Source organism: Leiobunum rupestre, chromosome 8 (genome assembly GCF_980474605.1).
Source record: "Leiobunum rupestre chromosome 8, qqLeiRupe1.1.hap1, whole genome shotgun sequence".
Taxonomy (NCBI): Eukaryota; Metazoa; Arthropoda; class Arachnida; order Opiliones; family Sclerosomatidae; genus Leiobunum; species Leiobunum rupestre.
In genome coordinates, this window is record NC_143391.1 from 15,767,600 (window position 1) to 15,778,528 (window position 10,929).

Genomic DNA, 10,929 nt, shown 5'->3' on the forward strand with positions numbered 1-10,929 from the left:
TCCAAATAAATTTAATTATTTTACAGGCATTTGAAATAAAAGCCTCGGGGAACGGGGGGGGGGGTTAGTCGGCGTTTGGAAAAGTCTTAAGATCAAGTGTTGAATTTATTTTTCTTTCTCCATTGTATAGAGTTTGGCGAACACTCTGAGCTCCAAAAGTGAGAGAATTCGGCAACCCCGTCCGTCCCTTCCGCGGAGAAGCTGCCAGCGGGATTGAGAGAAGGAAAGAGAATAATCGCGAAAGGTCAAAGAAGTTTCTCTCTGCTTGGACGGATTTCAATGGTAGGGTTCCCTCCTTTATATGATTTTTTTGCCGCTTTTTCTGACACCAATGGCCTTTTTCGCGTTCGACGATTCTTTTGTTGGCTGCCTGCGATAAGCAGCTTCTTCCCCCCCCCCCCCACCCCACTCCTATACATCTAAATATATACATCTATACAGGCGCGTTTCTTTAAAGAAATCTGCTCCCAAAACAATTTCGTATTCCATTCCGTCGAAGCTATTCACCGAGTATTAGTAAAAACTTCGGAGATCTCAGCTTCTTCCTTCGAATTTCTACCAGACGCGCTGATCTAGATAAAGCTCGTACAACCTGACAGGGTCACCTAACAGGTTCGTGTTAAGTGTTGAGTCGGTAAAGTTTGTTCTTTTGATAGCTATTATTTTCGAGATCTCGTACGTGTCTAGCTTTATAGGGTTGGTTAGGAACGGCTTGGATGTGCCTATCTTAGAGCATTACTCTTTAGCCTCTCTGTTTTTCATATTTTGATAGTCGAAAAAGCGGCCCAGTTTATATTACTTAGCGTAAAGTAAACGAAAAGGAGAGTTTAGATGGCAAAGGTAGATATTCCGTTGCGCTGAAAAATGTTTTCTCGTTAAATTGTAAACGGGATAAATGTATTTTTTGATCGGTTTTTGTTTTTTTTATAAAAAACGTATATAATATTAAACGCGTTCGTGATAAAACTTCTTGCGTAAAAGCCGGGTTTTCATGGACGCTTGTAGCTTGAAAAAGAAAAGATTGAGATTTTTCCATTTTACGGGAAGCGTATACTTTATTTTATATTTCGCGCTCAAGCTGCAAGGAAAGCGGTTCGCGTTTTCATGATGCAAGATATTTCTAGCATCATGAAAACGCGTTTATTTTTTGCTGAAATAAATACGGCGGTTCCGAATCACAGACGTCTTTTGATTAAGAAAAAAATGTTATTACTTAAACTTTTAGTAATTATCAAAGCCAAAAACAATAAAAGAAGGTACAAAACAAACGATGGTGGGTGCACCCTATTTGCATAATTTTGCTCAACTCTATCCATGCAACATTTACTGCTTTTGCATTTCATTTTCGGTTCCAAATTATTGGGTTATCCTTTACATGGCTTATAAAATTGTTCTTCACTTCTATTTCCCTTTGTTGTTTTCTCTTCTTTTTCTATTTATTTTTGTTGCTTTTTCGTTAATTTGGTTGTGGTTGAACTCATTGTTATTTGTTTCGAACAGCGTACTATAGTGTGATAAGCCTCGGTACTAACATACTACATACCCATTGGCTGGCTGAAGTCACATGGAGCGACGTCACGCGCGAAATTTTCGCTTGGGCGTAAAAATACCTAGTTGGATTTGATCGGCGCTAGAAGCGTGTTCCAATCTATTTTCACAAGCGCACACTCCAAGCGCAAAATACACGTGTTCTTGAAAACAGAAGCGATCGCAGCGTGAGCGCGAACTTTAAACTATTTCTAGCTCAAGCCAAATTTTTTCAAGCTACAAGCGTCCATGAAAACCCGGCTTTTAAAAACGAAAGATATACACTTTCACGCTGGATGCTTCAGCCGCATCTTAATACTAGGACATTTTATCGATTTGGTTCTGCTTTTGGTATTGTAGCGCCACCTTTAAGCTAAATTATATTTTATATTATATTTATATTCTTATACATTTATTGATTTAAAAACACGGTAATGTTATAAAAATTAACAGGATATAGATTATATTACAAAATGAAATATGAATAGGTTTCAGTAGTAGTTAGATCAATAATTTTAGCAAGCTCGTTGAATTTAAATAATGTATTATAATTCTACAGAATTAGGATAATAAATTAATGCGTTTAACTGTACTGACTACATTTAATTCATTACTAAATAGTAGAAAATATTATCCGGGATAATAGTTAATTCACGTGATGGCGTTGTATACACCTAGATCAATAATTTCGGTGAAAACATCCTATCCTTTTAATGATCCGAAATTGTAAGCTTACGGAAAAAGCGACATATCGCGGACAAGTGTAACTAAACGTAAAGGGACCGTGCGAAATGAAGTTTAATTTATCATGATTACAAAAAATATATGTATAATAAGATAATTTTTCCAACAAAATTTGTTTAATATAAGTCTTTTTATTTGATTGGTCGATCGAAAGAAGTATTGATGAAACCCCTTACCAAAATGGGAGTCTTACTTTAGTCGCCAATAAGTCTCAATGTAGGAACAAGGATTTTTAAGTATTATGTAAGCATAAAAAACTGAGACCAGAATTGTGGGTCCTAAATAAAATCTATTTTAGTCTCAATAAAAGAGTTTTATTATTATATATTTAAATGAAACTCATTTTAGTCTCAGTTAGGAAGACTCATTTCTGGAGACTTGAAAGAAGCTTAATTGAGAGTTGATTATGAGTTACAATATTAGATAAAAATAAGAGTCATTTGAGACTTCACTTTAGTATCATATGGGGAGACTAATTTCTGGGGACTTGAAAGAAGCTTATTTGAGAGTTGATTATGATTTACAATATTATATTAAAATAAGAGTCATTTAAGACTTCACTTTAGTCTCATATTTGAAGACCCATATTTGGGGACTTGAAAGAGACTTAATTGAGAGTTTACTATGGGTTAGGATTTTAGATAAAAATAAGAGTTATTTAAGACTTCACTTTAATATCATATGGGGAGACTAATTTTTGGGGACTTGAAAGAGGCTTATTTGACAGTTGTTTATGAGTTACAATATTTTATTAAAATAAGAGTCATTTAAGACTTCACTTTAGTCTCATATTTGAAGACTCATATTTGGGGACTTGAAAGAGACTTAATTGAGAGTTTACTATGGGTTAGAATTTTAGATAAAAATAAGAGTCATTTAAGACTTCACTTAAGTCTCATATGGGGAGATTAATTTCTGAGACTTGAAAGATACATAATTGAGAGTTGCTTAGAGGTAACAATTTGAAGTTAAACTAAAAGTAATCGTAAATTCCATGTTAAACTTTCGACTAGATCCTATTATCTAGCTATTTTGGTAGTGTTATCTAAAATGAGTTTCCCTCTGCACGTGCCGCGCAATTGATATAAATATACGTACATTAGTCCAAACAATACACCAAATATTTCATATGATCTACTGTACTATACTTTTAAATTATACTTTTGAAATTATATTGTAGTAAAGTCCAAACAATGGAACTCATCATGAGTTCAACTATTATGACCCCTTAAGATGAATATTAAACAGGTAATGGATTTGCAACTTGCATCATCTTGAAGCTTGGTTACAAAATGGTCATTCGGGATTGACTGGCTATATTTGGTTAAGCTAAACTTACTTGAAACCCTCACATACTTAAAATTCAAAATTTTATTATAAAATAACAGTTTAAATTTTTTAAGTCTATTTACTAAATAATATACTTGAAATTCTTCTAATAGGATATTTCATTTCAAGTAAAATTAATTCTAAGTATGAGTGTGGACTGTGTAACACAACTGAACATCTGAACTGGGTCAAAAATAGCCTAGCATCTAGCACCATCCTTGAAGTCTGGAGATTTTAAAACTTGCAATCCAGCATGGCAGCTGAACAAAGTAGTCATTTTTGATTCAGAATTTGAGTAGCCAGATAGAGTGTCATTATAAAATTAGATATTTAGAATATATTTTTTTTTAAAGGAAGCCTGGGCGTAAAAACTACCCGCTATATAGCGATCGCCATGCAATAATTGGTGAAGAATTTCGCTATAGATTGCAGTGGACTGCTCACATACAGGGCACCCTGGATGTATATTAGTTTTACTGATATCGGCAGATTTCCAATTATAGCTAGAGTTCCCTTACCAAAATCGTGACTGCCTCTTTTAAACTTATAAAGGTTTTATTTAAAGCTGTTACAATTCCAAATGCAGCCTCAAATGAGTCAAATCAGATTTAATTCATACTTATTCTGAGACTAATGAAAGTCTTAATTACGGTTTCAAAAATCTTGCAAAATCAAGTTTTAAATACGTATGCAAGAATAAACACATTTAAGACTTGATTTAGACTCAAAACAAGTATGAAATAAGTAATAAATAAGGATCGATGTATTTGGAACTGTGGCTTTAAGACTTGATTTAGACTCAAAACAAGTATGAAATAAGTAATCACTAAGGATGTCTTTGGAACTGTGGCAGCTTAAATTAAGTCTTATATGTGTTTATTCTTGCATACTTATTTAAAACTTGATTTTACAAGATTTTTGCACCGTAATTAAGACTCTCATTTTCTCAGAATAAGTATGAATTAAATCTGATTTGAGGCTGTATTTGGAACTGTGGCAGCTTTAAATCAAACTTTTTTAAGTTTAAAAGTGACAGTCACGATTTTGGTAAGGGACGTCACTCCTGGAAACAGGATTTTTGGGAGGTATACGATCGCTCATAGGGAATAATTTATTCATTCGGGAAAGTCCAGAATTAGATATTTCAATTAACGAAAAGGCAGTGAAATCGGAAATTACCTTGTTTACCCGTCTGCTGGCTAGACTTACAATATATTTCGCAAGTATTTATTACCAAGAATGTATTTATTTATACTGACAAGGAGAGTACCCGAGGTGTTTATTGCCGATTTAGTTCAAAGTCGGCCGTAATGTGGACCTATATGAGATATGAAATTTCCCAAAAGGAGACGTTGCACTACCCATTCGAATTGCCATGGCAACCGAAAATGTTTTTGACCACTTACAACCAAAATAAGATTTTTCCCTTATTTTACCCAAAATTTGTTACAAATTTACCCTAAAAATGTTTCAATTTACCCAAACTTGATGAAATTTACCTAAATGTGGTCCAAATTTCCCTTTAGTGATTTTCAAAATTTTTCAAAATTTTCGTAGCTAGGACCCTGTGAAACCGAGAAAATCCCATGCTTTTTTAAATGGAGATTTTATTGTTTTAAGTGATCAAAAAGATTTTCGGTTGCTATAGCAAAACGAATGGGTAGTGCGACGTCTCCTTTTGGGAAATTTCATATCTCATATAGGTCTACATTACGCCCGACTTTGAACAAAATCGGCAATAAACACCTTGGGTACTCTCCTTGTGAGTATAAATAAATACATTCTTGTTATTACTAATAATTTTAATATAACGTTTAATTTTTGGACAAGTTCATTTACTTAAAGCAACGGGTACAGTTGGTAAATAAACAATAAAACCTATAGTTTCTACAGATATGTTTTTAGAGGCTGCGTGTTGACTAAAGCGAATCAGTTTGAACGAATAATTTAATTTATGTCAATGGTCTTTTAAAACAGAAAATTTAATTTTGAGACCGTCTATTTCGTTTTGGAGCTGAATTTAGAAAAACCAAGTAACAGTGTGAACCTGTTTTGTTTCGAATAAGATAAAGTATTATTCATTGAATAATTTTTGAGTTCAGTAGTATTTTTAAATTATTTGGTACTGGTGCCAATGTGCTATGACTACTGACAAGTAAAATGTATAGTAATGCTTTACTGTGACCTTTTTTCGAAATTTATTAATATATGTAACTGGCAAATGGTAAGTGGTATTGATTTAAAGCCCAATTACCAGAGCAAGCATTTTTTACCAAACTTTGTTGTTCTCAAAACACGTTTCATCTTCTTCCTTACAGTGCACGAAACGTTGATGTGATTTCACACGGTAACCGGTTAAGAAAATTCTTGTTAATTCTTAAGAAAAACATTACCGATTATACTACAAAATTCGCCCATTTTTCTTATTTAAATGTAAGCGAGACTAATATTTTCATTTAGTTTTGTTCCATCAAATAGTTTCGAACGGAAAGCGTTACATTTTGATATCTGGAGATAAAACTTGATCAACAAAAGCATTTATTCGCTCTGCCCGATACGGAGAACAGAGTAATAACAAAATATTTTACCTATTAGACCTTTGGTTTGGGTGGAACATATAATACGATAATAGAACCATTGAAAGTCATCCAAAGGAAAATAATACGAATTTGCTTGAGAGCCGATTGCCTAGAATCTCATCATGTATTATATAATCATTTTAAGGATTTTTCTGTAAAACAGCTCTATACGAAACAAATTTTGTTATACGCATTTAAGATAAAATAATCCATAATCCTACCGAACAAATATAATACTAGAAATAATCTTTAAGGAGGGCGAATTGTTAATCTTATTGGACGAAAACATGTTACATTCTTGGTCCATATCTGTTTAATAAGTTGGAACCAAGTGTAAAAAATTGATCACTTTGTTCAAATCTGACGTTATTTCAGGGGTTATTTAAACTGATGTATATAAACGTATTATATCAAAAATTCGACGTATAGAAAATTTTACTGAACTGACTTCCTCTCAGCTAAAAGTGTAATTATTAATATGGTATTAACGTAAACCCAGCCACGTAAAAGTGGCTTATGTGGCAATGAGTATAATGAATAACATTGATATTTAAGCTGTAATCACAATGTTCATCAATAATTAAATCATTAATAATACTAATATGTAGCTTTTGCCATGGCAGCCATTTTAAAGACGCAATTTATCTTTATAAAAAGCGTTGTCGACATAGTGTCATTGATATATATGTACATATATAAATATATATATAAATATATATATAAATATATATATAAATATATATATAAATATATATATAAATATATATATAAATATATATATAAATATATATATAAATATATATATAAATATATATATAAATATATATATAAATATATATATAAATATATATATAAATATATATATAAATATATATATAAATATATATATAAATATATATATAAATATATATATAAATATATAAATATATAAATAGATCTTTATTTTTCTTGAAGGTCCAGGAATTTGTTTTGGAACAAATGTCTCTATTCCTCGGGTGATTACGTCAGTGATAATAGTGACAGCATCATTTTATAATAATCAACTAGGCTAATACCCAAGATACCACCTTAGGCTCAAGTCATGTAGCGACGTATAATGCCTTAAACAGGTAGCAGGGTTAAATATACTGGTTAGAATTTAGAGGAGCGATCTGTTCCAAATTGCCATGGTAAGTGACACAGAAGGTCGGATGTAGCTTATCTCGATTTACTAGCGGCAGATACGGGAACGGTGAGTGTTGGAAAAACACAAATCCCAAGAGTTCCCTTGAAAGTTTATTATGCTATTAGTTTGGGTCAGATTACAAAACAGACTCATATTAAATATAAAATCCCCTTTCAGTTTGATGTAATAAGGACAATACGAGTAATCGAGTGTCTTCCAGTTAACTTTCGGTAGGTTAAAGTCTCCAAGCAGTATGACCTCACCGTCGTAAGTAGGTAAAAATTCACGAAGTTGAGCGTCCAATTTTTCATAGGTCTTAAAGGGAATATAACCTCAGGTATTTGGTGTGGAACACCAACGCTTGCAGCTCTGACCGCTCTTGCCTTTCGCTTTAAAAATGTTTGGCGCCACTGTACAGCGAAATTTGAAAAATTGAAGGGGTCTTCCATAAAGATTGCTTTGCAGGTTATATTCCCTTTAACGGTGCTGCAAGGTGGTAAATATAAATTTCCAAGTATTAGTTTATTTTTATTTTCCAGTCCAACTTCGACCCATACGGCCTCGAGTCTTTCTCCAGGTAGTACAAGTCTTTTGAAATAGCAATTAGGGCTCCCCCCACCAAATGTGGCGCGGTCGTTTGAATGTACAATGTATTTATCAAGGAAATAATCCAAATCGAATTGTTTCGATGAAAAGAATGTCTCAGAGACGCAGTATATCGAACAGCTATATTCGAGTACGCTCTCGTAGAACTCCAAGTCCTTAGTGCAGAGACCACGGGCATTTTGGTACACAATTTTGAATTAATCCAAGTCCATTAAAGATCGTGGTCGAATTCTTCAGTTTCCGCTTGTTAGAAGTGCATTTTTGAACCTCCTTAATAGTGCCATAAAATTCCGTCAATAAGCAATTTTTAGGAAAATTGGCTGGGTCCGAAAGTTTTTCGTATTACACGTCTAGTAAAAGGACGAGTAATTCGGAAATTCGGTTTTTAATCGGATATATGATACAGAAACGAGTTCGGTGTCAGACTCAATATATTCTTTAAGCTCTTGATTGTTTACATAAGAAGGCAATCTAGAAATAAATAATTATTTTCTTCGGGGCTCCTTTGGTAGTTGCGTTATCTCTTTTATTATTTCAGAGTTTTTCCCTCCGATAAGTAGAATAGTTTTGTTCTTGACTTTAGAATTTTGGTCTGATTTGATGTTATTTTATAGCCGGCTTCCAGAATGCTGAATAAACCGACTATTCGAAGGTTGCTGTTTTCTTAAGGCGTCAAATCTCAACGGTTCTTACGTAAGAAAATAAGATAAACTCGAAAAAAAATAGTTTACCCCAGTACCTTTGTCGATTTTGCCGGAAAATCTACTTTAAGGCTCAAAATCTGCACTGGCTGAAAAGGGTGCCCTAAACCAAAAAAAAAAAAATAGTAGTTTGTACAGGATATTCCACTGCAAGGTGCAAAGCGGACCTTTTCAATACATTTTTCAGTTACTAAATAAAACTTAACGGTTTTTGAGTAGGATGGCGGAGTGGTTAGCACTTTCGCCTCGCAGCAAGAGGAGCCAGGTTCGATCCCAGCTTGTGGTACTGGGTGAAAACACGGAACAACTCCTTCTGCGTTGAGTTTGCAAGTTCTCTCCCCACTGGTTAAGGGGTTTTCCCCCGAGCTCTTCGGTTTCCCCTTCCATAAAAACTTGTTGAGGTTAACGGTAATATTTAGTGTAGGGAGCTGTTGGCTCGATCGCGTAGCATGCTGGGCTTGCCATCACCCTCCTACGCATTGTAACCAGGCCACCTGAATTAAAGGCTTCAAAAGTCGCTTGATGACTTAGGCCTAAGGTGGCTTTTATTCCCATTCGACCGAAATCCCATTCGACCGAATCCCATTCGACCGAATCCCATTCGACCGAAAGAATTTTAAAATGTAGCCCAATTGGCGGGGTGATTTGGTATTTTATTTATAAGGTATGTACTATCGAAGATCCATGTTTAGGTTAGGTTAGGTTAGGTTAGAGTTGGTTAAGTTTATTATTTCAGTTTTGGTTCAGTTACTTTCCTTGACTAGTTGAAGATGAAAATATAATTCATGCTCATTCCATTTTATTTTCAAATAAATGCATAGTACAAAGATATTAAAATGGCATAGCTAAATTCATAGCTACTGCATCTAGTAAGGAGAGTGCTACTTCATTTTGAGATTTCAAAGGATTCTCGCGGTCTTTGTAGTAGTTTTTGATTGCGGTTGCATACTTTAAGTTCATTTCAGCGTATTTCTTTGACATTTGTTTTGGTGGTTTACCAACATCCAGATCCAGCTTTAAGCACCACATTCGACTTGCAAATCCTGTAATATTTGAAGAAATGGGAAAAAAGCTGGTTTTGTGTTGAATTTGTTGTTAATTTTAAAAGCATTCGGTCGAATGGGACACATAAAAACCGTACGTTTCGGCGGAATTCGGTCGAATGGGACACCTCAAACACCGCCTTCGGTCGAATGGGATTTCGGTCGAATGGGACTAAAGCTAAGGTGGTGCCAGAATTTAAAAATAAAAAATAAGAAATCGAAAAACAATAGTTTACATCGATACCTCTAAAAATGTTTTCTATATAAACCCTAAAGGGTTTATTCTTATCCCAGATTGAACATCCTAAATGGTTTATAAGAGTGTCATATTTCACCATAAAAAGATGTAAAAATTACATATATTCAACACTTCACCCTTAAGGGTACAACTTTACTCCCTTTAAGATACTACCACACTCCCTTTTGAATAATCTATATAGATATATAGCTATTTAACTTGTTGTATAGCACCCTTTATAATCCTTTTAGGGCGTTAAATCTGGGACAAGCAAAAACCTTAAGGGTTCATGGTGAAACTATTTTGTCTTTGAGTGTAAGGTTTACAGAATTTATATAAACCCCTTTCCACACCATTTTAACACCATTATTTTCTTCACTGTACCGGGGTAAACTATTTCATTTACGAATTACTTATAATTCCTTCCAACAGCCTAAAAGTTTGAAAGACCCCTAGAGGTCGGGGATGGTTAACTTTTATTCAATAGATAAAGCTCTAAAAATTATTCGTAAAACGTTTTGATCAAGTAATTTATATTTCTGTAATATCCGATTAATGTTTTGATAAATTTGTAAAATTAATAGAAACAACTACGTTTTTTTTCGATAAAAAGCTAAAATTTTACGAATAATACATGTTTTTTAATCATTTTCCGAAATATTAACCGGTAAATTTCTTTGTTTACATTTTTTCCCCGAAAAAAATCAATTTAATCATGGATAATGATTAACCGTCCCCCACCCCTAAATTACGCCACAAATACTCAAACCCTTCCCCGTCAATTATAAGCTTGAAAATATTTTTTGATAAAACCTACTTATTCATTGTTTTACCTCTAGAATACTTTTAATTATGTTATAAATGAGATAATTAAGTACTAACTTGTAATTGTAACTAAAAATATTTGATTATTTTAGGTTATTCTCGAAATTTCAAAATTCTAAAATATATTTATTCGCCAAAGATAACAAGTTAGATAAATAAAATCGAAATGAAA